Below are 6498 nucleotides of genomic sequence, written 5' to 3' on the forward strand. Positions count from 1 at the left end.
CTGAAATGAAAAATACACTAGAAGGAATCAATAGCAGAGTAACTGAGGCAGAAGAACAGATAAGTGAGCTGGAAGACAGAATGGTGGAAATCACTGCCATGGAACAGAATAAAGAACAAAAATGAAAAGAAATGAAGACAGTCTAAGAGACATCTGGGACAACATTAAAATATCAACATTTGCATAACAGAGGTCACAGAAGGAGAGAGAGAAAGGACCTGAGAAAATATTTGAAGAGATATTAGCTGAAAAATTCCCTAACATGGAAAAGAAAACAATCACCAAAGTCCAGGAAGCTCAGAGAGTGCCAGGCAGGATAAACCAAGGAGGAACACACCAAGACACACAGGAATCAAACTGACAAAAAATTATTTGATATTGATTTATATGAGCTGTTTATATATTTTGGATATTAACCCCTTTTGAATCATATCATTTGCAAATATTTTTCTCCCATTCAGTAGGTTGCCTTTTCATTTTGTCAGTAGTTTGCTATGCAAAAGCTTGTTAAGTTTATTTGGTCCCAATTGTTTATTGTTGCTTTTGTTTCCTTTGCCTTAGGACACAGATCCAAAAAAATATTGCTACAATTTATGTCAAGGAGTATCCTGCCTATGTTTTCTTCTAGGAGTTTTATGGTTTCTGGTCTTATATTTATATACATCTTTAATCCATTTTGAGTTTACTTTTTGTATACGCTGTGAGAAAATGTTCCAATTTCATTCTTTTACATGTAGCTGTCCAGTTTTCCCAGCACCACTTACTGAAAAGACTTGTCTTTTCCTCATTGAATATTCTTGCCTCCTTTGTCATAGATTAATTGACCATAAGGGTATGGGTTTATTTTGGGGCTCTCTATTCTGTTCACTGATCTATGTGTCTGCTTTGTGCCAATACCATACTGTTTTGATTACTGTAGCTTTGCAGTATAGTCTGAAGTAAGGGAGGACCATAATACCTCAGTTAATTCTTTTTTCTTAGGATTGCTTTGGCTATTCAGGGTCTTTTGTGGTCCCACATAAATTTTAGGATTATTTGTTCTAATTCTGTGAAAAATGTCATGTTTATTTTAACAGGTATTGCATTAAACCTATAGCTTGCTTTGGGTACTGTGGTAATTTTAACAATATTAATTACTCCAGTCCATGAACACTGGATATCTTTCCATTTCTTTGTATCATCTTCAATTTCCTTCATCAATGTTTTATAGTTTTCAGAGTATAGGTCTTTCACCTCCTTGCTTAAGTTTATCTCTAGGTATATTATTCTTTCTGATACAATTTTAAATGGAATTGTTCTCTGGCTTTCTCTTTCTGATAGTTCATTATTAGTGTACAGAAAAACAACAATAATAAACATGTATATTAATCATGTATCCTGCAACTTTACTGAATTCATTTATTAGTTCTAATAGTTTTTTGGTGGAGACTTGAGGGTTTTCTATATATAGTTTCATGTCATCTGCAAATTGTGACAGTTTTACTTCTTCCCTTCCACTTTGGATGCCTTTTATTTTTCTTTCTGATTGCTGTGGCTAGGACTTCCAATACTATGTTAATAGAAGTGGCAAGAGTGGGCATACTTATCTTGTTCCTGATTTTACAGGATAAGCTTTTAGCTTCTTATGTTTTTATTCTTTATTAATACTTCCATTTTGTTCATACATCACTATCTTGACTTTATCCACATCTTGTTTTAGCTCTTTGAGCATCTTTAAGATAGTTGTTTGAAAGTCTTTGCCTAGTAAGTCAGCCATCTTCTCTTTTTCAGGGATAGTTTCTATTGATTCATTTTTCTCCTATTTCTTTATAAGCCTTGTGATTTCTTTAAAATATGGACATTTGAATTCTATAATGTGGTAACTCTGAAGATCAGATTCTCCCTTTTCTCCAGGGTTTGCTATTTTGTTTCGTTTCACTTTTGATTGTTTTATGGTGTCTCTGTGCCAGTAATCAGCCTGAGGTGTAGATTTAATGTCTTCCTAGGTCTCTTCTGAGTCTGTGTTTTCCTGGGCATACATGGTAACTTTCTAAATCTCCCACTATATATTGATGCTTTTGAACAAACATATATGGCCCCCAAACGGGTAAAAAGTAAAACATGAAGGGGGACAATTTCTTCAATGCCCTGGTAGTCACTTCAGCTGTTAGGAAAGGTACTTACAACAATGGGGGAGAGGGAGTGCAACAATGGCTTCCTGCCTCTGCACCTGTGCCTCTGCAATCAGAAGCAGCAATCAGCATCAGAGCATAAATACTTGCTATGGTGGACAGGGCCCACACTGACTTCTGCAAGCAGCATGCAAGTTGCTCCAAGAATTTGTGTGCAGCTGTCTGCCATGGGGCTAGGGGTGACAGATGGAGAGCCACTACTGAACTAAGAGCTAAAATTGACTTAAAATAACCATGATTTGCTGTATAACCCATCCTCTGGAAGTTTCAAGCTTTCAATACACTCCAGAGTTCCAAAATAGGTTCATCAAACAGATTCTGCCAGTACATCTTTAATCTCAGCTAATGACTTTACTTCTTATTTCACTAACAAAATATTCAATGTATTTAATCAAAAGAACAATTCTATATTCTTCCACCACTGTATCTGCTTATGCAGTAGCATCTGTCCCTAGGTATTTTGTCTTCTCCTCTGTTACTATAGATGAGCCCTACCACTGGCATACTGTGTTCCATCCCCTCTCTTCTCTCAGACATTGCCCCAGAATCCAGGAGTTCTTCCCTTTTTCTCCTCCATCATCACTTTTTTCCCTCATACTGGAACTTTCCAATTAGCATAACAAATATAGTATTTTATCACTTAAAGGAAGAGAACTTGACCCCACACTCTCCTCCATCCATTAACCTTTATTTTTTCCTTTGTTTCAAAGAAAAACTCTTTAAAAGATTTTATGTACTCACTGTCTATAATTTCATGGTCACCTTCTCCCAAAACCCTCTCCAATTAGAATTTAACTCCTTCCATTCTACCAAAACTACTGTTATCATCAAAGACCTTCACACTGCCTAACTCAATGGCCAATTATCCACCATTTTTTAACTGACCAACCAGCTACATCTAATATGGTTGATCATATTCTCCTCCTGCATCCATCTTCATCCCTCCCTCCTTTCCTTCCTTCTTTCCTTCCTTCCTTCCTCCCTTCCTTTCTCCCTTCCTTCCTTCCCATCTCTATCTCTCTCTCTCTCCTCATCCCTTCCTCCCCCCTTTCCTCCCTCTCATCCTCTCTCCTTCCCCTTAGGACTCCTTCTCAGCCTCCTTTGCTATTTTCTCCTTATTTCCTCTTCCTCTAAATTTTGGTTCAGTCTTGTATCTTTTATCTCTGTATTAATTCCCTTCACAAGCTACTCACATCTCATGGCTTTTACCATTATCTATGTGTTTATGGTTCCAAGTTTGTATCCCCATCTTAGACCTCTCCCGTGAGCTCCTAACTTATATAACCAATTGCCTCCACACCTCTCCACTTGGAGCTTACAGCAGTCTGTGTCCAACCAGAAGAGAGAAACCATGTAGCAGGTTAAATGAGGAAGTTTAAAATAAAAATTATGACCTATTATTAAAGAGCAACTTGACACACATGATACCATAGGGCATAGGGAGGGAACCCAAGGAAAGGCAAACTTAGAAGAGGTTCAGACCTTGTTGGAGAAGGTGTAGCTCAGCCTACCAGACAGTAGAGAAAGCCAGAATGAGTCTGGAGTTGCTGGACAAGTAACAGGCTACTCTTTGAGGTGCAGGTGGGAACAAGTAATCATCACCCACTGACGTGCAGAGGGAGTCAGGGTGTGGGCAGATGAAGAAGGCCCTCAGAGAGTGTGGGGGCTCTGGTTTTCACTTCAAGAGGGCTGCAAAATAGTTCTTGCCAGGCTGAGGCTCCAAAGTCATATAGCGGTCAAATCCTGGTCCCAGGGCTGAAGCAACTCCACTGGATGTCCTCACACCCATACTGCCAATGCCCAGTCTCCACCAGAAACGCCAGGAGGAAATGCCTCTTCCTCCTGCAGTGTCCCACCAGTGCCCTCTACTAAGAAAGCTTAACACTGTGCTTACTTTAAAGGAGAAACGCTTAGAAAAATTTTGTTGTTTATCACAGAGTATATATTGGAACTGAGAAGCAAACCAAAGCAAATGTCTAGCCAGCATTTTAACTTGACATGTCCAAACTCCTGATTTTGACCCAAACCTTCTCCACTTTCAGTCTTCCCGATCTCAGTAAATGGCAACTCCATTCTTCCAGTTCATCAGCCCAAAATCTTTGTACTCATAGTGACTCTGGTCTTTTGCTCTCATGCCACACTCATTATATTAACAAACGATGTTGCCTCTATCTTCAGATTAAATCTGAAATCAATCTACTTCTTATCAAATTTATAACTACCATCGTGGTCCAAGTCACCATCATGTCTCACCCTGACAATTACAACAGCATTCTGACTGGTCCCCCTGCTTCCACCTGGTCAATTAGTGGGTCTGTTCTCTAACACAGCAAGAAGAAGTGATCCTGATGAAACTAAAATATAAATCATATCATGTCACTTTTCTGCTTAATGTCCCTCCCTGCCCTCAGGCTAAATTGAAAATCTTTATAGTAGCCTATAAAGCCTACTCAATATGTTAACCCACCCACAATCTCTCTCACATTCTGCTTACCCCTGCACTCATTCACCCACATTCACTTCTTTGCTTTTTCTCAAATACACACATCAGGTTCATTCCTACCTTAGGGACTTCGATGCTTCTTTTGTCTGCTTGGAACACTTTTGCTTCAGATATCTATCACTTACTCCTTGATGTTTGCTCTTTAGTTTTCTACTCAAATGTCACCTTCTTGGCAAGATATTTTGTAGCCACACTATCTAAAATGCAATCAGATCTTAGAACAATTCCTGACACAAGGTAGGTGCCCAATAAATACTGGCTGAATAAATATATAATAAATCTTGCCATGAGGTGACCTTATGAATGAATCCATATATGAGAAAAAGATTCTATGATCCGAGGTACTTGATAACACCATAGAGCCACCACACCAACACTGGATTGCCTACTTCCAGACTTCTTTTCAGTGAGAGAAAAAAACGTTCTTATTTAATACACTGCTACTCAGGAGTTTTACATCTGGTAGTTGACTAATCCTGTTTTACTTCTATGCATCTGGTAGTTGACTAATCCTGATGTCCCTTCCTATAGCTCACTAGTTTCCACTCCTAAATTTATGTTAGAATCACCTGAAAAACTTTCAATAACCACTAATTCTTGGGCCTCACCTCCAGGGCTACTGATTTAACTGACTTGCTAGAGCCAGATATCATTACTTAGAAGCCTCCTAGCACTTCAACCATGCAGCCAGAATTGAGAAGAACTGCTGTAAGCTTTTTTGTTAAATGTTTTTGTATCATTTTTCCAAATAAATAGCTATCATTTTTTGGTCTCAGTTTTTATCCAATGACTCTTACATCTGTATTCCTTGGATTATACCAAAGAAGTAGAATAATAAAAAGTAATAATAGAAACAAACTCTATTTGCCTATTATTTGTACCTTACAGTGTTTTCATATAACAACCAACTCTATTAAGAAAGTTCTGATTGCTTTTCCACTTTGCAGGTGATGAGACCTCCCACTAAGATGATAGACCATCCTTGGTTAGGTCTCTGGTCAAAATGACTCACTGTAGCAAGAGCATAAGCTGCCTCAATTTGACAAGCACAAAATTTGAAACATGTATTTTCCATTCCTGCTGACCCACACATGCCTTAAAGCTATTTTAAACAATGACTAATTGACTAGGAAAGAACTAACCTTACTTGCTTAATTCCAGATACCAACCTCAAGGACATGCTCCAGGAAACTGGCAATAACTTAGACTATTAGCCAGACTTGAAGCAAACTCCCAGTTCCTGAACGATACAGATAAAGGTCTGAAACACACTCTTAAGTTGTTTTTACAGGAACAGCCCCCACCAGATGAAAACTGCTGACCACAAGCATATAAACCCCAGACCGGTTGTAACCAGAAAATTGGTGATACTCACAACTTGACCTTGATGCCAACCTATCTGAGAATTATGCACAAGCTGCTCACACACCCTACAGCCACCTACCTCACACAACCGTTAAAACATTTGTCTCCCAACCGTCAACTTGGAGATGGTCTTAGGACATTAGTCTACCGTCTTCGCAGATTGCCCGCCTCCTGAATAAAGCAACATTTCCTTTTCCACCAACACATATCTCTCGAGTACTGGCCTTTTGAGCGGTGAGGAGCCGAACTTGGATTTGTAACCAGACTTGTTCGGTTCCATCACCACTATGCTCAGTTCTTTGCTCTGTCCTAAGCACTAAAATAAGCTGGCACAGTCCAGCTCTTCCTCCACAAGGGCCAGAGACTAGGACGGAGCTTTGTCCTGTAGCGATTAGAGAAAAAAAATGAGTCCTAAATCAATCTCTTGCAGACCCTGATTCTCAGGATTCCCAACAAAGT

Source organism: Tursiops truncatus, chromosome 4 (assembly GCF_011762595.2).
Source record: "Tursiops truncatus isolate mTurTru1 chromosome 4, mTurTru1.mat.Y, whole genome shotgun sequence".
In the NCBI taxonomy this organism is placed as follows: domain Eukaryota; kingdom Metazoa; phylum Chordata; class Mammalia; order Artiodactyla; family Delphinidae; genus Tursiops; species Tursiops truncatus.